The following is a 24894-nucleotide window of genomic DNA, read 5'->3' on the forward strand; positions in this document are numbered from 1 at the left end:
GTGTTGTGTAATAATAGCGCAATTTATTGTATTCTTATATATAAAATATTGATGAAATATGCGTATTTTCATTTTCCATATTTTCACTGTACACATTTATTTTTCACCGCAGTGAAACATATTTTCAGTATTTTTATTTGCCGAACTACTGCCTTCTAAATTCAGCCTATGCATAAACTATTAGGGGAAGTATTTCAAATTGTAGTGTCAAAAAAAAGGGAACAAATGTATATGATAAACAGAAAATTCATTTTTTCCTTAAATATTCACGATTTATTTTCATCCTGTTGTATGAATATTCTAATGCTTCACGCGTACAACTGCCACTCATGAAATATTTATTATCAAACCACTTGATGACCAAAGAAATGACGCAGTTTACATGATTAAACATTGATATTTTATAGGAGTAAATTTATATTGTAAAAATAGATATCGATTATAAAATCTTGTCGTTAAGGCTGTGGATTGACGATATACATATTGCATATCATGACGGGATATGTATTTTAGAATATTTAATAGCTGTTGATAAGGAATTATTTACAAAAGTACGAATGCCTAGAGTTAGAGACAGGATAATTGGATCAAAAAACCAACACAAATTAAGTATCAAAACATAATAGATAGAGACAAAAGAGATGGAAATGCATTGTATATATTAGACGGTAAGTTTATTTCACATTCCAGTTTTTATTTGTTTGGGTCGTCAGACTTGCAACTCATTTTTTATATGAATTTTATATTTTATATTGAATTGACTATCAGTGTTGCAATTAGTCTAATTATAGCCAATTAATTACAGTTAAAACACTGGAAAGCATTGGTGGCACTTTACAAAAACAAATTGGTTTATAATCTCACAACCTTCACTTTTCTGACATTCTGAGACCCAAACAAATTCAGCGCCATCTGTGCTTTGATTTTATCTATCATTTTAGTGTGTATAAGGGGGCAGGGGACCTAATAATGAAAAATTTTGTATTTCAGTGTGACCAGAAACACAATTCCAAATATTTCAAAATCTGTTTCACAGGCAGATAACCAGTTGCACAGCATTATTCAATGATATATGACATACATTGAAGAAAATAATAGTTTGCATGCATTGCTCCTTCAAAAAATGACTGACAGCAATTTATATTTACCCCCACCCAGCCAAAATCACACCTAAAATATACCAATATAGGCAATCTTCATGAAGGTGCAGCATACTCCAGAATCCGCCCGATTCCTTTAAAAATATCAGTAACACGCAGTGCAAGCTATGGCATTTTCAGAAATGACAAATAAAGTGTCTGTCATACGTTTAGATTTTTCACAAAATTTATCTGAAATTTCTTACTTGTTTGGCGCCAACTGTCAAAGCTTGATTTTTAACTTTTTCACCTCCATTCGGAGAGTCAGAAATACATACAAAGCTACCAAAATGCTTAGTTTCGGGTAAAAACCCAAAAATGTATCTCATTTCCTGCACACAAACAAGAAAGAATTACAATGACAGAGAAATATCAGAAGTTATCAGTACCTTCAAAACACCATGTCTGAGTTATTAAAAAATTTGACCGGGGCCATCATTCGAATATGTCCCCTGCCCCCTAACGTTGTGAGACAAATATCCAAGATGGCGGATAAAAATTTTCTGTGCGGCAATATTCTGATGAAAATATTTGTCACAACTGTTTGCAAGCATATCGGGAAAAGTATAAGTGAACAACTGAAATATATGTACCATACTTTATGAATTGGCACATGTTTACCTTAAACATGGTATAAGCTTATTATTCAAATATGAAAAAAGATATAACGAAAAATTAGCCAAAGCGATGATCTAATGACGAATAAACAAACATCACGTGATCATCCACTCTGTAATCATGTGGTACAGGATAGAATTATTATCTTGATAAAATATAGTAGATATAACCTCTTTAATAAAGTTATTTTATATATAACCATATCGTAATATAAACATGCATCTATAATCTTTAATATTATACCTCATTTGCATATGCTCTTCTTTATTTAATATGACGTCATCCGGTCCATAAACCGCATACAGACCGGGGACGGTCCATAATTCTTATGAAGACCGTTTAAACGTAACTTTCACGACGTGCGAATTTCGCGACGACACAAACAGACGATGACTGTCTAAATGACCAGGCGACTCACTTTTTTATCAGAGACATAAATTAATTACATGTTGATCAAAAGTCATGATTTGTCTTTAATTTAATTATATATTTTATTTATACAGTTTGTGAAATTTTTAAAGTCCGGGTTTTTTGCCTAGTAAAATTAAATATTTCATTTGATTATCAAAAATGGAATATTAAAAGAAGAGCATGATTATTTGCTGCATCGCTTGAAAATAATAAAACAAAATCGACTAGGGTTTGAGATATTTCACACACTGAACAAGTAAAATTATTATTTGAAAGCAAATAATAGTAAAATGACAGCAAAAAAAACCAAATGGATGAAAGGATTTAGATTCGGTATAATATAACAAATAAAACATGGCCTTTCGGGCAAAATGCAAGTTTACGGACTGGTTGGTCAGACCTCGGAAGGAATATGGCCCTCAGCTGCGCTTCGGGCCATATACCATCCTCAGTCTGACCAACCAGTCCGTAAACTTGCATATTGCCCTCAAGCCCATGTATTATTTGTTGAATATGATTGCATTACATGAAAAAATGTAAATAAGCATTGACAATATTCTCTGCAGGCTTTGTTATGTAGTTATTACTGGTGAACGAAGGCATTCCAAACCTAATTTTCCAAACTGACAAATTTTCTAATCTAATGATCAGCTGGGTTTATCTTATTTTGCATCACGTGATGAACAAGAAAATATTATAATAAAAGCCCATCAAGTTTCCATCGGTCTGTTGATCCTTTACTTTAAATAAAAATTGCTAAAAGTTAGATATTTGGCCTGTATTTGACGGAGTGTTTCCAAAGTTGTTAAGATCATGTCCATAGGGTAAAAAATCATTTTATGTACAAGGAAATATAAAACAAACGCCCGGTCTGAGGGTCTAGATGAAAATGGCTTAAATATTTGGCCTGAATTTGACTAATGTAATGTTTCCAAAGATGTTAAAGTCATGAGCCAAGGGCCAAAATTAGTCAAGTCTCGGGTGTCATGTGTTTTTGTATATATGCAAAAGATATACAATTAAAAAAAACACAACCAATGACATATAAAGGGGCAATTGACTTCACTAAACATCCAGTGATTTCTATAGCAACCACTGATTGCAACATGTAGTATCTGTAGTAACCTGTGACCCTTTTACTGACTTCCACAAGCAACCATTGATTTTAATAGCAAACAGTGATTTCCATTACAATTGACTTTCTTAAATAACCTATCATAGCAACCAATGACTTTAATTAACAACGAGTAAATTCTATAGGAGCCATTAGCTTTCCTTAACAAACAGTGTCATTCATTGCGACAAATCCCTAAACCCACAGTGACAGGCCTAAATGCTGAATAAAAATAACTTAAATGTGGCGGTTACCACAATGCTTTTTCCCATGCATTCACATTAAGCGATGTCTAGATGTTAAGTTCAAACGCTTAATTACCTATTTTGTTAAAATTGACATTTTCGATCTAATGTTTTGATATTATGGGTGGAAGTAAGTGAAGAAAACTATATTTGTTTACTAAAATTATCTCGCAATGCATATGCAATATATTGAAAAAACGCTGTAATATAGTGTTCAGTCAAATATAAATAGATATTTCAATCGTCTGCACGAACACTACAATGATCTTAAGTGGCATACGGCAAATTGATAATGCACAAATAAACAAATGTGTGCAAAAATAGCAAATTCACAGTGTACACTCCAGTGTATGTTATAACTCCGCTACACGACAAACCGCGGATTAAAACTTAAACACAGGTAAAACATTTTAGTAAAGATCGATCACTAAAGAAATGTGTATTTTTACGAATGGAACTTAAATGAAATTGTTTTTTGTCCTGGTATGTTTCTTGTGGCAAAACCTATTTTTTTAATCAATTATATTTCTCGCTTCGATTTTTTTTTCAAAAACTGTCTTGTTTGTCGACTTCAAACAACGATTTCGAAGTTTTACATCTAAAATTCCTGCAAACCCTCTATTTTATGCAAAATAACTATCTTAGTAACAAAAAATGAATGAATATTTGATGAGAACACGTTTGATTTGATAAGAACATATAAAATTGATTTAATGTATTTTTCAAAGCAAGCGTACAACGAGTAAGCATCTTGCCGAACAATGAGGAAACAAAACCAATGGCGATTTCTATGTAGTTTTTTTCCTAAATTATTTAAGAACATATATTATTTATTTTTTGAGCTCATTGATCATTCTTCAAAGTATTAAGGGGATTTGCTCGCATATCATTATACAAGTATAAAGCTTTAAATCGGTGTTCAAAGTCGAAAGTTTTAGCATGTTTCTGAGAGATTGAGGTGAGAAATCGTAATTTTCCTGGAAATATTACAAGACTAGATGGTATAGGGAGAGGGGATAAATGTCATTTTGACATTTCATGTTAATCAGATGCCACAGCAAGGGTAAAATAGTTTCAAATATATCAAGCAAATTGATTCATTACTGAACTTACAATGATATGAATATAATATAAATATTTTATTTACAATTATTTTTGCTAACGCGAACAAGCGACAATACATATAAGCGGCAAAACTCAAATGCCTTTCTTTTGTCGTCCATTCGCGAAAAAGCTAAAATATGACACGGAGTTAATAATCCATCTGAACAACAGTGACCTTGACCTTTGTCTTTCATATTTACATTGACATTTCAGAATATCAGAAGCTGAAAACAGTTTATAGAGGTTACTTTTGTCGGCGGCGTTCCCTTAGGCTTGTCCGGAACATAACTCAGTCACTATAAGTCGAATTGACTCTAAAGTTAGTATGCATACTTTTTCCAATGACTCAAAATGCGGTGCACAGGAATCGTTACTCTGCACTTCTTATTTTTGAGGTACTGTCCTTTGTTGATTTTCATACTTAATTTTTGTCCAGGCCATTTCTCCTAAACTATGTAAGGTATGGACTTGAAATTTCATAGGATGATAGATCTCGTTGAGAAAAAGTGCAGTACACAAGAACTAGAACTTTGCACTTGTGATTTTTTAAGTTATTGCCCTTTGTTAATTTTCATACTTTTATTTTCCGGGCCATTTCTCCTAAACAATAAAAGCCATTGACTTGAATTTTCATAGGATGAATAAAAGTGCATTGCACAATAACTAGTACTCTGTACTTTATGATGTTTTGAGTTATTGTCCTTTGTTAATTTTCATTCTTTATTTTTTCCGGACCACTTTTCCTAAACTATAAAAGCTATGAATTGAAACTTCATAGTATGATAGATCTCATTGAGAAGAAGTGCAGTGCACAAGAACCGGTATTCTGTATTTCATGATTTTGGGTTATTGCCCTTTGTTTATTTTTACACTTTATTTTTGTCCCAGCAAATTTTCCCACACTTTGAAAGCTATTGACTTAAAACTTCATGGGATGATTGATCTCATTGAGAAGAAGTGCAGTGCACAAAAACTTGTACTCTGCACTTTATGTTGTTTAGTTATTGCCCTCTGTTAATATTTATGCTTAATAGGCTCGTCAAGAGCATAGCTTGTTCACTATAGGTTTGATTGACCTACAATGTTTATATGAAAGCTTTTTCATTGACTTGAAGTGCAATCCTTATGAATTGAATCCATCACATAGTCCTCCATTTGATATTTTCCATGACATTTTGTTTTTGATATTATAACAATTTTATTAATCCTGCGTAACATTGTTACAATCAGTTCAAATGCCACTAAAGTTCAAGGTACATGTACATTGCAAGGGCAGTGTTTATAAATAACCTATATATAAAAATTAGAAAAAAAAACTTACTGACAGCTATACTGTTTACCAGGCAACACATCCGACTCGCTGAGTTCTTGTAATCAAGTGTTGTCATATAAATAATCTTGGATGTCTATTTCCCAATATGTTCCAATGTATTTCCAGTTTTGTTAACTAGACTGTTTCCAGTTTGTTATCCCCGTCAATGAAATATGCTTGCGAGTATTGTTTGGTATTGTTTATCCGTCTGTCCTTATTTCCGGTCGTTCGTATTCGTTTTCGCAATAATTCTCGGCAACTACTGATTGGGATTTCATTGAACCTTGATTAAAGATTTAATATTATTAGGAAATGCGCATGTCATTTGCCTATCCTGGTCGGACCATTCAACTTACAGCTATCGCCCATGACCAGTTATGCAGTATGTATACATAGTAATATTTGGTTCCGGACTATTTCACTGCAATAGCTTCAAACAAAACTTTATAGAAGCCATGAATGCCAAAAGGAGATGTATAAAATTATTATCTGTATGTCCTGAGCGGACAGTTCAATGCATAGCTATGGTTCCTGATTGATTAGTTATGCAGTGTGTACTTAGAGTAACATTCGTTTCTGTCCTATTTCACATTAATTACTTGCCTGATTTCAACAAGACTTTATTGGAACCATCAATTCCAAAAGGAGATGCGCATGGCCCAGTCAGACAATTATTACCAATGGATCAATCTATTGTATTATGCTCTAATTCGTTACATTAAAACTAGCATAATTCATTTACATTCTTTAATAATACTCTTTTGAAATCATTAACAACATAACACAGTGTTTAAAAAGGCTAAAGTGAGTTTTTGTAAGCCGTCCCCACTAACCGTCTATTTTCCCAATCAACATAACAATTATGGATATAAAGCTACATATCAATTTTAGTCATAACAAAAAAATCAAAATGCTTCCCATGACTTATATTGATAAATTATCTGTGTAAATTCATCTGTTATAATATGCAAAATACTTCGTGTAAAAGTAATAAAAAATGGCCTGCCAATATACTCTATAACTGTGTAAACGAGTTGTACAAAAAGGACGTTTTTGAAAAGTTCGAAACTCAGGTTGCCGCGAGCGGGATACATATATAGTAAATTAAAACATCATACATTAAAAATGCTCATCGAGTTTTAAAAGTCCATGGATAATATTTATTTCGCTCATAAGACACATTTAGACTTTTCTTTGGACTGTTCATAACCCTGGAGAAGGAAACAATTGTAAGAAACATATACCAAACTTTGTGTATGTCCGTGAAGAACGCGGGCTAACGGGCTAGCAGTTTAGCGGGCTAACAGTATGAACTGAGCGGGCTAGCAGTCTAGCGGGCTAACAGTGTGAACTGGGCGGGCTAGCAGTCTAGCGGGCTAGCAGTGTGAACTGGGCGGGCTGGCGGGCCAGCGGGCTAAAATCTAAAACTTTATTGATTGAACATAAAAATGTTATGATACATTACCTGGCAGTGTGAAGTGGGCGGGCTAACAGTGTAGCGGGCTAGCAGTGTGAACTGGGCGGGCTGGCGGGCCAGCGGGCTAAAATCTAAAACTTTATTGATTCAACATAAAAACGTAATGATACATTACCTGGCAGTGTGAAGTGGGCGGGCTAGCAGTGTAGCGGGCTAGCAGTGTGAACTGGGCGGGCTGGCGGGCCAGCGGGCTAAAATCTAAAACTTTATTGATTGAACATAAAAATGTTATGATACATTACCTGGCAGTGTGAAGTGGGCGGGCTAACAGTGTAGCGGGCTAGCAGTGTGAACTGGGCGGGCTGGCAGGCCAGCAGGCTAAAATCTAAAACTTTATTGATTGAACATAAAAATGTTATGATACATTACCTAGCAGTGTGAAGTGGGCGGGCTAGCAGTCTAGCGGGCTAGCAGTGTGAACTGGGCGGGCTGGCGGGCCAGCGGGCTAAAATCTAAAACTTTATTGATTGAACATAAAAGTGTTATGATACATTACCTGGCAGTGTGAAGTGGGCGGGCTAACAGTGTAGCGGGCTAGCAGTGTGAACTTGGCGGGCTGGCGGGCCAGCGGGCTAAAATCTAAAACTTTATTGATTGAACATAAAAATGTTATGATACATTACCTGGCAGTGTGAAGTGGGCGGGCTAACAGTAGCGGGCTAGCAGTGTGAACTGGGCGGGCTGGCGGGCCAGCGGGCTAAAATCTAAAACTTTATTGATTGAACATAAAAATGTTATGATACATTACCTAGCAGTGTGAAGTGGGTACTCAAGATCACTTTACGGTCTAAACTTGGTCACGCTTCCTTAAAATCTAGGTTACTATGTCAACTTTTAGAAATGTCATTTCCGCGCCATAACTCCAGTTTTGCAAAAGGGGATAGAAATAAGTGATATATATACTGTGCATAACAAGTGAATGATTTGTGGGACTTCGGTATGTAGGGGGTTCCCTTCAGAAAGAAAATCAAATAACACTTACAATTCCCTCCTACATAAACATGAGTTATTGTATGGAAATGACTTTTCAAAGGTTTGACTTGGTGATCTTGATTTTAACCAAACTGTGAACAGCTGTTCGTGTACATGTAGTTAATTCTTTTTTGCTATTGTATGCAATATTACAAAATAATGCAGTTATATAATTTATCGTACCCAAAATGTTCCTTTAATGAAATCCGTAATTTTGAAACTAGAAGGCCAAGTATTTTTTATTGTGTTGAAATGTTTATTTCAGGACGATATGCCAGATCTCCGAAAGCAAGTGGCGCTCGAAGTAATGGGAGAAAACCTTTTATAAGTGGAAACTAATCACAATATATGAAAAGGGAACGAACGCGACACAATATGAAAATATTGCAGGCTCGGTTTAATGAGCCTGTTCATGGGCAGTAATGAAAATGCATATTACTGCCCACGCCGTTTAGCTTCGGGTTGAGCGCAACTCAATATTTACCAATAAATAGTATCTTTGAATCTAATCTGTATGTGACGTCGATTTGAAGTTTGTATTTTTGGTTCAAGAGCATGCATATTATGTCCTCTAAATTGCTTTGTTGATATGGGCAATTTATAAGAGGAACATATCGGAATAATGTTTTAACCTTATTAGTCATTGATTTTTGTAAGTCTAGTTTGTATATGGATTTTTTATGACTCCACGAAGTGGGAGGCATATAGAGTTGCACTCGTCCATATGTACGTCCGTCCTTCCGTCCGTCATTTTTGTCCGGAGCATATCTCAAAAAGTATTTAAGGTATCAACTTGAAACTTCATAGGTGGATAGATCATAATGAGGAGGAGTGCAGTGCACAAGAATGATAACTCTACCCTGCATAATTTTTGAGTTATTGCCCTTTGTTATTTTTCAAACTTAGTTTTTGTCCAGAGCATAACTCAAAAAGCCTTTGAGATATTAACATGAAACTTCATGGGTTGATAGATCTCACTCAGGAGGTGTACAGTGCCTAAGAATGATAACTCTACCCTTCATAATTTTTGAGTCATTGCCCTTTGTCATTTTTCATACTTTATTTTTCACCTGAGTGGAGCATAACTCAAAGTCTTTGAGATGTCAACATGAAACTTCATAGGTGGATAGATCTTATTGAGGAGGAATGCTGTGCACAAGAATGATAACTCTACCCTTTATAATTTTTGAGTTATTGCCCTTTGTTATTTTTCATATAGTGGTATAAACTTGAAACTTCATAGGTGGATAGATCTCATAGAGGATGAGTGCAGCACACAAGAATGATAACTCTACCTGCATAATTTTTGAGTTATTGCCCTTTGTTATTTTCAGCCATCAGTATTCACATAGGTTTCAAATCTGTAATCACTTCACCCATCAGTTTTCATTACCAAAAGACCTCTTTAAATTGAATTATTTTGCTCTACTACATATACATTCTTACAATGAGCAAACACATTTGGCTGGGGATGGCCATGCTAACATGGCTCTTGTTTAGAAAATATTTTTTCCTGCGACCATTTTCATCACGGTTATGGCCCTTTGATAAGTTCAGTAATAAAATCTTGTGGCATCAGCTCTTCATTAACTCCCTGACCGATTTCTTTTAAACTTATACAGATGATCAAGCAGGATTTATAGATGATTGTAAAGAAATTATTTTTTTCCTGCTGCCATTTTTACCAGACTTATGGCCTTTTGTTATTGCCACTCATAACATTTTTATGCCATAACATTTTGTGGCATCAACTTCACATTTTCTACTTGGCTGATTTCTAATAAACTTGCACAGATGACTAGACATTATGTGTACATTGTTGTAAAGGAATTTTTCTTGCAAGCATTTTCTCCAGAGTCAATACCTTTTCTTTATGTTAGTCATAAAATTTTACAGCACTTACTCCTCATGGAGTCATGATCACCACTTGTTCTTAATACCTGATGCAAAGGTTTGTTACACATGTTGTTGCAGCAGTGGGAGCATCAGTGTCCTGAGGACACAGTCTAGTTTTAAATAATTTTTTGGGAACCATCTTTCGTTCTTTCGTTTAAACTTTATTGAATATAAATTAGAATTTGAATAGACATCTTGAAACGACATCATAGTATCTTTTTACTTGTACTGTGTAAATTTGAGTTTTATTATTGAACTACAAATTTCGTTAGCACTTAATCCGGATATTGTCATTTTGTTTCAATTTTTTGTTTGTTTCCAAACTGTAATGAATAATGTGATTTTGAAACAGAAGCTATATGACACACTATTAACATCTCATTTTCAACAACTTCTCTGCATAATTTTTTGGACAATTTAACTGTATAACATAGTGTTTTACTTTTAAAAACTTATTTTTTAACCTTATATTTTCCGTATTATCTGTAATTGATAAATATCATCGTTTACCTATAGGTTGAAAATATTTGATTTTGTAGCCATATGCATGTTTTATAGCTTTTTAACCTTTATGGGCAAGTAATTTTTCTTATTTTTAACTAATGTCTATTCGAGTGTCATCCAGAAATGAACGACAGTTTGTCTAATGCTAGTTATATCAGAGTTAGGGATATCTTTGCTTCTAATAAATACATTTAGTTTATGTGACTCTCTCATATGTTGTAATCATGCATACAATATTTTCATTCAAGGTATATTAATCTATATGCATGGCAAATTTGATCAAGTTATCTTGATTTGACTGTATTATTGATTTCTTGTTTAAATTATGTTGTTTTTTTTCTCGAAAATCTAAAATCATTTTAAGGCACACACCTAAGAACAACAAAGAATTACCATAGCATCAAACGCTAAGTTACTGTCATTATATAAATGGACAATTTGCAATATGTTTGACAAAATTTATTCAACAATTGTCATTCATTTTCATATTTTTGAAAATTATCTAACGTTTTATCATGTATTGATTTTCATGTTTGTTCATTCGTTTGAACTAATGTATTATGCACATCCACGATACATAAACTTTGTTGGGTTGTGTATGTATTCAGAAATATTTTTATGTTGCATGTTGTCAGTAAGAATGCATAAGCTCGTAAAAAATTTCGAAATTTTCGAAAGGTTTATTAACCACAAATACTGTTCCTTGACATTTCTTAATATTTTTTTGAAAAATAACTTTTGCATAATATTTGAGATTGTTATAAGTATAGGTTATTGTTTATTTTTTTAATTTTATGGAACTTATTGCAAGCCACGCGAAGCCCAGCATAAGTTCTATCTATTGAAAATATCATACGATAACAAACTCGCATTTTCTTGTATTTTCTTGTCAACGCCCGTATTGAAAAAATGAAAATCAGAATTTTGATCACAGAGAAGCAACTGTTGCCATCGGCGCAGAAACTTTTTATTAATAAAAAGACGACAAAAACTCTTATGGTTGATATTTTATTTTTAACCCTTAATGACGTTTTCGGGAGTTTTCATATAGGCATATAGGCAAAATTAAAACTGTTCAATAGAATTTCTTTAAACTTGGCATGTTGTTAAAATATGATAACAGAAACATTTTAAGCAAAAAAGAATTTGGGGTCACCGTTCTCGTTTTTGAGTTATATCAATAGGCGCCAACAATAGCCGGTTGATCAGGTTCCACAATGTTCGGTGCCTGGACACTAGAATCATAATCAGTGGTTGGGCAGTAAACAGTGTAGATTCTTGGCAGACGGCGCGAATGCGCACCGACTGATGTGGATTTTCAATTTTCGCAAAGGCTGAGTATACTCGGTCAAAGCACTTAAATTAAGTGTTAATGTCCGTAGTTTGTTTCAGCCTGCCGGGATTAGGAGTTTTAAAAATGTCTAGAGTTTGCTATTAAAACAAAAGATGCCAGTTCCATAATCATCCCTGGTTGGTTGAGACCATGGTTTAATTCTAATACGGAATATTTGACAGGAGTGACCCCAGAAAAATCTCTGCCCCTGGACTGAGAGTCCGGTATATTAACCAGTTCGCCACAAGTTGGCTCGAGTACAAAGGTTTTGGTTTTAATCCTTTTGTAAGTCCATAACTGTGCCTGTTTCTTTGCCATGATGAAAAAACGCCGACTTCAGTTAATGAATCATGAACACGCCAGCCCTCCCACTTCACACTTCTTAGAAATGTATCATGAGGTTTTCATATTGTCACACTTTTAAGAAATATATATCATGAGGTTTTCATGTAGATACAATTAAGTTTAGCCCGCTGGCCCGCCAGCCCGCCCAGTTCACACTGCTAGTCCACTACACTGCTAGCCCGCCCACTTCACACTGCCAGGTAATGTATCATAACGTTTTTATGTTCAATAAAAAAAGTTTTAGATTTAAGCCCGCTGGCCCGCCAGCCCGCCCAGTTCACACTGCTAGCCCGCTACACTGTTAGCCCGCCCACTTCACACTGCCAATTAATGTATCATAACGTTTTTATATTCAATCAATAAAGTTTTAGATTTTAGCCCGCTGGTCCGCCAGCCCGCCCAGTTCACGCTGCTAGCCCGCTACACTGTAAGCCCGTCCAATTCACACTGCTAGGAAATGTATCATAAGGTTTTAATGTTGACTCAATAAAGTTTTAGATTTTAGCCCGCCAGTCCGCCCAGTTCACACTGCTAGCCCGCTACAACACTGTTAGCCCGCCCACTTCACACTGCCAGGTAATGTATCATAACGTTTATATGTTCAATCAATAAAGTTTTAGATTTTAGCCCGCTGGCCCGCCAGCCCGCCCAGTTCACACTGCTAGCCCGCTACACTGTCAGCCCGTCCAATTCACACTGCTAGGAACTGTATCATGAGGTTTTATGTTCAATCAATAAAGTTTTAGATTTTAACCCGCTGGCCTGCCAGCCCGCCCAGTTCACACTGCTAGCCCGCTACACTGTTAGCCCGCCCACTTCACACTGCCAGGTAATGTATCATAACATTTTTATGTTCAATCAATAAAGTTTTAGATTTTAGCCCGCTGGCCCGCCAGCCCGCCAAGTTCACACTGCTAGCCCGCTACACTGTCAGCCCGTCCAATTCACACTGCCAATTAATGTATCATAACATTTTTATGTTGAATCAATAAAGTTTTAGATTTTAGCCCGCTGGCCCGCCAGCCCGCCAGTTCACACTGCTAGCCCGCTACACTGCTAGCCGCCCACTTCACACTGCCAGGTAATGTATCATAACGTTTTTATGTTCAATCAATAAAGTTTTAGATTTTAGCCCGTTGGCCCCGCCAGCCCGCCCAGTTCACACTGCTAGCCCGCTACACTGTCAGCCCGTCCAATTCACACTGCTAGGAAATGTATCATAAGGTTTTAATATTGAATCAATAAAGTTTTAGATTTTAGCCCGCTAGCCCGCCATCCCGCCCAGTTCACACTGCTAGCCCGCTACACTGTTAGCCCGCCCACTTCACACTGCCAGGTAATGTATCATAACATTTTTATGTTCAATCAATAAAGTTTTAGATTTTAGCCCGCTGGCCCGCCAGCCCATCCAGTTCACACTGCTAGCCCGCTACACTGCCAATTAATGTATCATAACATTTTTATGTTGAATCAATAAAGTTTTAGATTTTAGCCCGCTGGCCCGCCAGCCCGCCCAGTTCACACTGCTAGCCCGCTACACTGCTAGCCAGCCCAGTTCACACTGTTAGCCCGCTAGGCTGCTAGCCCGCCCAGTTCACACTGTTAGCCCGCTAGACTGCTAGCCTGCTCAGTTCATACTGTTAGCCCGCTAGACTGCTAGCCCGTTAGCCCGCGTACTTCACGGACATACTTTGTGTATGATATAGTCGAAAATAATTCAATATTTTCTGAAATTTCGCATCTAAACGGCTTGACAAATAGACCTCGAATGCACACTATACTAATTACGAAAAACTCGTGCACTATTGCCGCCAAAACATAACTTCCGATTATTTCCTTATAAGAAAATGATAAGTTACGGTGTATGATTCCGACAATAAATACATTTTTCCTTGAAGTTTGCTATTATTGACTGTAACTATTTTGCAATCATTAAACTGATTGTCTTTGAATTGTAATTTTAATTGGCTATAACTATATCATATATTTGTAGATTTCATTTATACATTGAGAAAAGAAAGCTTGTGACAAAAAGAGAACCTTGCCAATGCTCGTGTGACAAGAGTGAAAGGACAAGCATTTGAAAAAAAAAACTGTTTCAATAAACCGGCTGTATAGATTCAAGCCAAGACAACTGGAGGAGATTATAGAATTAGTTATGAATGACATTGAGCCTATTGGTTGCATTCCTATTGACGAAAACCGTAGACGTGTCAGACAAATGTTAAAAGATGCTTGGACACGAGATGAAACTGATCGGAAAAGGATTATCCGACGTTTATTGCTGAGGTGGCATCCAGATAAAAACAGAGAACATCGAGAATATGCCGGCCGTCTGTTTAACTACATCAACGAAATAGTGGTCAGATTGGAGAATAACGAGCAAATTGATGATGACAATTAAATGACACTGGTAAAATGCCTCCTGGTATGTCGCGTTCAACATTTTGGTTTGGCAAATGATGCTGTGTAAATAAGGCACATTTTAACGATAACAAAGACGATTATAACACTAGTAGATGTACACGTTAATGTAGGACTGATCTCTGGTCTTGCCATATTTGAAGTTAAGGCAAACCAGACTGCTTTCAAAGCCGTTTCAGGGACCTTCAAACAAATAAGCACAGATTTGTGTACGTACGAACAGATAAAAGTGATTAAGATTTCTTCTTAATGACTTGAGAAACGGAAATAGCAAAAAAAAGTTTATTTTCACATTTAAATAAGTTTTAGCATTAATTCATTGCCTTAATCTCTAATAAATTAAATTTGTTATTTAAAGGAAAATTTATTTCACCGATTTATTTACCAGAAGTTTGTCTTGAAATAACAAACCTGATGACACTTATATCACATTTAGTTAAATTTTAAGTCATCGACTACTGTTGTTATATTACTACAGGCATTTTGTAGTTTTGAACAGCTTTTCATCTTCTCCAACTTGCTGTTCAATTATTTTCTCTGCTCTGGTATGGACACAAAAATGAAAATGATCTTCGTATTCTAGATGAAGTAAAAGCAATCACTTTTGCTGTAATATATGTTGTGTTTTCCTTTTTTTTAATTGCTAATCTGAACGTGTTCTTGATTTTTTACCGTTCAAAATTGTTGAATGATAATGGCATTTCACATATAAATGTATGTATATAAAACAATTTTGTATGGAAACAGAAAATGAACTTTTTTTAGGATGATGAAGAAAGAACAATTACTTTTACTGTGATATTTATAAGTGTTTTCTGTGAAGCAATGTGTTTCTGATATTTTTTATCTTGCTTATACAATAAATTAATTATTATATTTCATTTTTGTTATAAATTATTTCACTATGAATATGGTAAGTGCTGTCTCTTAATCTTTTACTGAATAAAAACAAATTGATTTTAAAATGGCTATATATACAGAACTGTTTTTGACATTTTCTTTTTTATTAAAGTCCGAAAGTCCCGATGTTTGATGATAATATATGGTTGTTAACTTTCATACACCAGGTGCTTGGTGCATGGTTTATTGTAAGCAACCATTTATGCACGGCCATAAAACCTTTCAGACATATGTATAACGAATTTTGAGTACAGTATATTTTCTTTAATTGAGAAAATACGGAAAACATTTCATTTTCAATTGAGAGCAGCCATGTGTATAGATTATATTGAGGTCACGAGCGACGTAACAAACGTACAGTATTACAGAAATTGTACTGTTAGTTTCCTGAACAGTATATTGTTTCTCGTGTAGATAAACATGTTATTTACATTTTCACAGTCAAACACGGGAAGACGTCTTTTAAGATCAAACCGAGTATTTGACTTAATATCATTGCTCTCTCGAGGGATCTCTTCTTTATCAGATTACTGGGCTAAAAGTGGAATTTATGTTTCCTACTATGGCTGTTTGAAAAAAATAACGATGTTCATGCTATAGTACACATTGTTTTGATATCGAGTTGTGATATTTTAGTTTTTAATATACATTTATTTTTATCATGTGTTTTTAAAAAATATAACAAAACCTGTTAAAGTGTGATAATTGTGTGTTGGTAAGGGAGACAACTCTTCAGTGCGTTGTCCTCCCTGAGAAATAAACAGGACCCTGTAATTATGTTTTGAATGGGCTAGACATGTATTTTATGTTTGTATTTTATGTTATTATATTATATATATATGTATACATGTATAGATGGGACTTAAATAAATAAATAAATTTTCATTCAGTGATAATTAAGAGCAGTCCGGTTTGTTTGTCATAATGGTATCATTCATTTCATACATAACGAATTTTAAGAATTACTATTGCAACTTTTGATTGTAGTGAGGTTTTGTTTGTTTGTTTATGACACCATATACAATATATTTGTGCCGCGTCACAACAAAACCAACATAGTGCGTTTGCGACCAGTATGGATCCAGACCAGCCTGCGCATGAGCGCAGTCTGATCAGGATCCATGCTGTTCGTTAACTCTATTACAAGTAGAGAAACTGATAGCGAACAGCATGGATCCTGATCAGACTGCTCGGATGCGCAGGCTAGTCTTGTTGATGATTATTCTGTAGTGTTTTTTTTTCAATGCAAAATTTTAAGGAAAATATTACTGTCTCATAAAAATTAATGTGTGAAGAAAAATGGAACAAATAAAATTTAGTATATTTCAAGGTCCATGTCACTTGTTTTAAAAACAAAATTCTAGAACAAAACAAAATTCATCCCAAACCCATAACTCTAAGGTAGGTTTTACTGAATCATGACCCTTTGTAAACTTACTGAAGGTATTTCCAGTAACTTTAATCTTAAATACTTATTTTCGTGACAATATATACAGGTCACTATCCATGAACCATTACGCTGACACTGATTTTGACTGATTATTAGCCCTTTGTGAGCTCGGAACATTCTTAGTCAAAGCAACTGCACTGAAAACAAAAAGCATAATAAAGCCTAATAATTAAAATTTGATTTTTTGCACTTAAAACGGAAATATAAGCCAAAAAAATTAAGACGTATACTCGGAAATCATTTGTGCTATTCTTAGCCTGATTTGAGTGAACAGCATTGTAATGGTTTTCACGTTTGGGATAGGTCATTCATAACCTTTAGAGCTTTCTGCCCAATCCAAAAATGTACCTTGTAAACATTGTTCACTGGTTAAGTGTTTTGTTAAAGTTATATGTTTGTTGAATAAATATGTTTAAACCAAGTTCGGGTAATTTACCACAATTATAATGATTTGGGAAACAGAGAAAGTGAATTATTTGGAATTTTCAATATTTGCATACAAGTTATAGAGCTAGACTAACATCTAATGGAACATTAATCTCGAAAAAATATTTTACAGTCCTTTATTGCTTAGTATGTAACATCAATCTTCAGCACAATTGAAGACATTAATTTGAAACCAAATACAAATGTAACAAGTAGAGATTTTGATGCTAAAGCATCAAGTCGCCGGATAGAAAAATGATTTTATTATCATAAATATAAGAAAATATAAGTTTAATGGTTCAAGTATAAAAATAAGAGGAACAATGAGTTGAGTAATGTTTGCCACTGAGGCTTGTAAGGCAAGTGCTATGCTGGTAATTCTTCTCGTAATTTTACTTTATACATATACTGTTGTACCATACATTGAAATTCGTATAGGTTACTAGTGCAGATTTAGATAATTACCGACAAATAATAACCGATCATCGAATATTTGCAAAGTGACGATGAAAAAATATATGTTTAATTATTACATGAAACAATACAATTTTATTGTAAAAGTGTTGTACATCATTATTATGTGCTATAGAAAAAATATATAATTTAGTTGAAATCAATACACGTATTCCAATCGTTACATACGATATATAAAATTAACGTTTAATTGCCTTTCAGTGCGATAAACTATCAACACAAAGATAGTTTATTATTTTTTTCTATGTATCTAATACGATTCCGGACCCCTGACGTCATACCGTTTTGGAAACCTGCGTGACGGAAACCGACGGAATATACCGAAATCAACGATTACCATTATATATTTCAATAATGTGCCTCTTAAGCATAACATTATTTTGGGATGTTCAACCTAAACTAAACAATTGAACTTTCTTGTCGAATGTTTGACAGAAAGGGCCAAGTTAAACCCTTTACAAAGAAGAAAGGAAAAGGTTTTAAAAATGTATTTTTAATGTAAACAGGTTTCTCTAATGATATAAAGTATGAACCTGATTAATGAAAAATAACTTATGTAATTATCTGTACAAAATTACAATGATTTACATCTTATCAGTTACCACCATTAACAAGTTACCTGTCTTATCAGCAATCTGTAACTATAAATAGATTTTATAACGATATACAACATATATAAACATGTAGTCACGTGATTCTTACGAAAGACCAGGGAGCATTTGTTTATAATTAGATAAAATAATGTAATATAAAAGGTCTTACAATGTATAAAAAAATAAACAACCAAATAATTCTAAAGTGTCATTTCAAATATCATTCATGATTTATATATCATAAAATAGCAATGCTTGGCACACAGAAAAAAGTAAAAGTATCTCTAATATTCAATGACTGATCCTTAGGGATACGTTATTGATTCATTTTATGAAAATTGTAATGTTGCTTTTTAAGACGTCAATATGTGCATATTTCATTCCACTGAGCAAAGTTATCATATGTTTGATTTTTTGTGATTACTGAAAAATAATTGTTGTCTTTAATTGTTCAATGATTGATATGTTTTTATTTTCAGATTTTAAGGGCTTCTCCTACCATAGGTATAATATTAAACTATTACAAATATAGTCGCCGGTTTCTACCGGCGACTAATAATATGAGCCGCGTCATGACAAAACCAACATAGCGCGTTTTCGACCAGCATGGATCCAGACCAGCCTGCGCATCCACGCAGTCTGATCAGGGTCCATACCGTTCGCTTACAGACCCTATAACAAGTAAAGAAACTGATAGCGAACAGGATGGATCCTGAACAGACTGTGCAGATGCGCAGGCTGGTCAGGATCTATGCTGGTCGCAAACCCATTATGTTGGTTTTGTCGTGACTCGGCTCATATGTTTTCTGGATTATAAGGAGGTTATTCTCTGAATCTCATGAATCTAACATAGATTTAGACTGAGTAAATGGCATATAAGACTTTCCATACTTCAAAATAATCCGTGACCCATGATTTACAGGTAAAAGGTCAACATTGGATAACAATAATGTAAAATTATGTAATCAAAACAAAAATTTTGAAGTTGAATTTGCTAAATTTCTATGGCTAATTTCTGAAGCTCATTTTTTGCTGCGCTTCTAGGCCCCTTGTACATTGTAGTAGACTTTTATGCAATCGGTAATATCGTATAATTGTTTTTATGGTATGAGGATTTACTGAGCCCAAGTGGACAGAGGCAAAACGCCGTCTAAAATCTATTTGATTTTCCTGTAAAATTAACAGGGGATTACTAAATACTAAAAACTAAATATAAGTAGAACTGTTATTGGTAAATTTAACAATATAAACTGAAATCTAGGAATCTCATTGGCCATTCTGAAATGAGTAACATAATATAAAGGGCTTTTCTGAAAATTTTTAATTACTTTAAAGGAGTTCCAGAAACAAACTCTCAGATTGTTTAGTTTTCTCTTTCTAGTTAAGTTGCTCAGATATAAAATTCTGTTTTCAGGCACTGTTCATATTTCCTCAAGAAAAGAATACCAAAAAAAAAAGAAGAAATGATTTTTGCATGTTAAAGTAGTTCAATTTCGTCATTTATCCTTACTAAATATTTCTTGCTTAGGTTCAAATTATGTCATTTACGACAAATGATTTTTCCTAGGGGCCGTTCAGTACGAGTACTCAGTTGTGGGCGAACAGTGTCGCGTGTGTCTGTTTTGACATACGTGTGCTTTTGTTGTAGTATAAATCAATTTTGTTTAAAAAGTAAGACAGAGTTCAAAAGTTTAAGGGAAATTCAACAATAAAACATTGACAGTTTTTATGAAAAGCCAAGGTCTAGGTTTTGTCATGTATGTTTCCTTGTCCAAGTTCAAATGAAATACATATTTAAACAAGAATAATTTGTAATACAGTTAGCAAAATCTCTTACCTGAGAAAATTTTACATGATGCACATACAATTATTTTTTCAAAAATCTAAGATATGGATCTTGACTTTCAGAGCAAAATCTTAATAAATACTAGATCTACACATGCAACAAATAAATTCGTTGTAGAAATACATTATAATTACTCCTGTGTATGTATCAATAGCGGCTAGGCTTTCAAAATGATTAAGCACGGGGGTCTAACGTTTAGAGGTATGATACTCTTTTTAGCAAGATGAAATAGTATGATACGGAATAATGGCACAGAGGAACGTGACAAATAACGTAGGTAAGAGTCGGTTTGTTTCAAATATCTGTTGTATGTTGTACTTTTTGTTCGAATAATATAGCGCATGCAGAGCAAACGATATAATTGAGTATGATGGTATATTATAGTAAGGAGAAATTATTGAGGTATTTGATACTTCAAATGCCATCGGCAACCTGACATACATGTTAAAAAGAATAAATACAATTACAAATGTATTGAAACAGATATTTGATTAGTTTTAATACCCACGTGTTTATTATTTATAGAAAAACTAATTGCATGAATAAAATTAACAGATCATTTGTATATATCCCGTATATATCCCAAATATTTTCGTATTTCACACTGTACGCATGATATTTGCTTCGATAAACTAACTATACGCAAGTTTTGGTTCCTTACAATGAGTTTTCATGCATAACCAACTGATGTCTGTTCTCATTAGCAATTAGTTGCCGGTAAAGTTAAACGCAGTTTCATTTCATGAAAAATTAACTATAACATACTTATAAAGATACGTATTGTTAAAGAATTCGAAAAAAGCCACACGGAAACTTTAGCTTTATAAGACTGAACCGGCATGTTTATGTTTCTTGTTTGTTTTTGTTTTCTTCTTCATTAAAAATAATAGTGATGTATGTGTGGAAAATAACTTAGTTCTAGATAAAGCTTCATACTTAAGATTGTGAAATGTGTGTGACAAGCCCTATTGAACGAAGGATTTGTTAGACAAAAGAATGGTTACGCACATTGGCCTTCTATTTGTGTAAAATCTTGTCAGAGTACAATATTCAGCCCGTATGTTTGTGAAACAAATGTTGTATGATATTTAGCAGCAAACGTTATTTTCATCAGGAGATTTTACGAGTTAGCCAGACATTGACATAGATATCCATATACATGTATTAAGATTTTATAATGATTGAAAAAGAAAATTTTAAAAAACATAAACAAAAGGCTTTACATTATTTTATTATCTAACAATTGTAAATAGTTAATGACATAGTACCAACATAGTACACCCATAAATATTTGGACAAGAAGACGTCAATAACTATATTTGCACAAATGTATTTGCTATGCAACTAAATAAAGTTGCAAGTAGAATAGCAACGAACATTAATGATATGTGCTCTGATCTTAAAATTTTTCACCGACACAAAATCAGTTCCAGCTAATTGACCTTTAATACACTGCGGTATACCGTGCCCCGGATATTGCTCGATATTATGAGGACTTTCATCCTATTTCGCGACTTTGAACGAGGAAAGAAGGTAAGTTCAGTGACGATATTTAGTCATTTTGAATTGGTTTAATTTAAAGTTTATAGAAAAACAAATACTTCGATAATTTTTCTAGTTACTGAAAACCCAAAAATGTTGAGAAATATCTTTGAAATGTAAATAGGATGTAAAATTCGTCTCTTTGCTTACGTGATAAATGAGCTCGGATCAGTCAAATTTGATGTTTTTGTGCATTTACTTCCTTAAAAGAAAAACTTGAATCGAGTGAAATGTGATAATGATGATAATGTTTATGTTGTTAATGTTCAATTAACAAAAGAACCTCAAATGACAGCGCATTTTGAGAGTAAAAACAAATGTCAGTGTACCGAGTATTGCGTTGGAGTTGCCCTCCGGTGTCACGAGTATTTTTTTTAGTGTAACGAGTATTGGTATCAATATAGAGTAAATGCAAGTAGTAAATACATTTAATTTTAAATATTTCTTATTGTCTATACTTATTTACACTATATGTGCAGAGTTCGGAGGTACTTTACTGGAAACATCTGCGAATAATCAAGATTTTCATTTCTGCTCATGAAAAATTTCAGTCGAACGAACTCAGCAATTTTCTGTGTTTAAAAAGTTATCGTTGCTATCGAAGGATCAACCTTTCCAGAATTTGTTAATAATTATTGCATATCTTACTTTAAATAGTGAAAGTGAATTAATGCTGCCTCAAGATTGTCAATATTAGACGGTATTGAGCAAGTGTGCCAATATCTAATATCAAACGACTTCCTACTAAGCCAAAAATCCATATAAAGCATTTTGCACCTGCACTCTAGCAACGGCAGACCGTTTGCACGTGAAATTTGTTACGTCATTAGCAATGAGTTACCGTATGACTGCCGAGCGGGTACAGCTCAAAAAACCGAATAATGGATTTTGATAAGATTATGTTACAGTTCGCCAAAGTTTGTCTACCAATGAAATCGCTCTATTTTGTTTAAATTTTGCCGAAGTATTTTGCATACAGTGCTGTAACTCAACTGTATGTATTAAATACGTTAAATGAGCCGATTTAATGGACTCCACCTATTTACATAGTGCACTCGGTGTGAATAGACGGGGCTAACTGTAAGTCGGTTATAGGTTATATACAGAGTTTTAAGAAACTAATTTTCTCGCTTCACTTCGTTCGCTCGAAAATTAATTTCTTGAAACTCTGTATATAATCTATAACCTATACATAAAGGGCAATAAAAAGGTTATGTTCCTAATAACCTTTTACCTCATAAAGGCCTGTTTTGAAGGCTTTACACCCACCCTTTCGAGGCCTCAAATAGTGTAAAACAGGCGCTATTTAGGCCCCAAACACTGTTGTTTTTGTTTGAGAAATGTTGTTCAAAAGAGTGATCACTTTCGGCGTCACCCCCCATTAAAAAGGTACATCAAGAGGGTGCCTTAGGGGGGATGTGCTCCCTTCTGTTTGGGGGTTTAAAGTGGGACAGTAACCCCTCTAATCACCGAGAAGTTTGGGACTTGTGGGGGAGGCTAAAATGGCCTCATGTCGATTTAAAGGTACCGTGTAATCAACGCCGAAAACCTTAGACTTTATCTCAATCAATTGAGAAGTTGCTGCACCTTGAAATCAGTTTTGATGGGGGAAAACAACGCAAAATAGAGATTTTTGGCAATTTTGAGACGTCCCCCCGTTGCCATGTTAACTGGAAATTAAAAATTGAGCATGCTATTCCACAGGCTATGGTCAGCCAACATTTGTGCCCAGTTTGATCAGTATTGAAGCATTTTTTTATAGTTTCATAGCAGTTTGAACTCGTAACAAGAGGCTTTATTCAATTAAAGCAGCCATTTTTCGCAATGCTCTTAAGACGATACCGGCATGCTTGGACGGCATAAGCACTCGGGCCAATACTTTACTAGTGTGTCGATATGTTTCTTAAGACAAATTTGTACTGTAAAAACCTATTATTAATGTCATCTAAATATATTTTGTTATTCTTCTTCTTTTCAGAGATGGGTGTCCTTGATCACAGTTTCTTCATAGTGTGATTTTCAATCAAATGGAAAATTAAATCTCTCTATTTGCAAGTAGGAAAAGAACAGTAATAACACTGAAAATACATTGTTGAATCTGAAATATTTGAAAAAATATCATATAAACAGTACATTATCAGCAAAATGAAATGGAATCGATAATCAGACGTGAAATTTAGACAAAAATATCAATTTTCCATACTAATGTGCTCATTCTGTTTTGCAATACACTGTACACTAAAGTTGGGCTATTTTGCAATACTCTGTACACTTGAAATCAATACTCGGTACACTTTCTTGTATCTTTTTTTGACTGTATCTTTTTGTACTTTCACACTTTTTGCCTGAAATTTGGACAAAGCATACTTGGCTTGTGAATGAAAAAATTGCTCGATTCAATTTTTTTTATATTTGTAATACAATAACTTCTAACGATTCTACAGTATCGCGGTCAGTATTTTCTAGTGAGCAGCGGATCGTTTAGGGGTAGCTTAATCAATTGTAAAAATATCTTTAATACTTTTACGTCTTTTAGAGCTACAACAATACCTCTAGATATATAAAACCCGTTTAGATAAATGAAATAGCCATTAGTTTGGAAAATATCGTCGCTGAACTTACCTTCGTTCCCCGTTCAAAGTCGCGAAATAGGATGGAAGTCCTCATAATATCGAGCAATATCCGGGGTACGGTATACCGCAGTGTAATAACTTTTTCATAATTGAACCTAAACGCCTATCATTTCGAGATAACATGTCAAAGCCTGAC

The 24894-nt window shown here is 34.3% G+C and overlaps 1 long non-coding RNA gene across 1 annotated transcript; it reads left to right on the forward strand.

Moving 5' to 3' along the window:
- The first annotated feature begins 460 nt into the window (after positions 1 to 460).
- LOC132744065 (uncharacterized) lies at positions 461 to 15770 on the forward strand. Its single transcript, XR_009627651.1, has 2 exons — positions 461 to 668; positions 14464 to 15770. It is a non-coding gene; the product is annotated as an uncharacterized LOC132744065 (long non-coding RNA).
- The last annotated feature ends 9124 nt before the right edge of the window (positions 15771 to 24894 follow it).

Source organism: Ruditapes philippinarum, unplaced genomic scaffold, assembly GCF_026571515.1.
Source record: "Ruditapes philippinarum isolate M1 unplaced genomic scaffold, ASM2657151v2 ctg7129_1_1_1_1, whole genome shotgun sequence".
Lineage (NCBI taxonomy): Eukaryota > Metazoa > Mollusca > Bivalvia > Venerida > Veneridae > Ruditapes > Ruditapes philippinarum.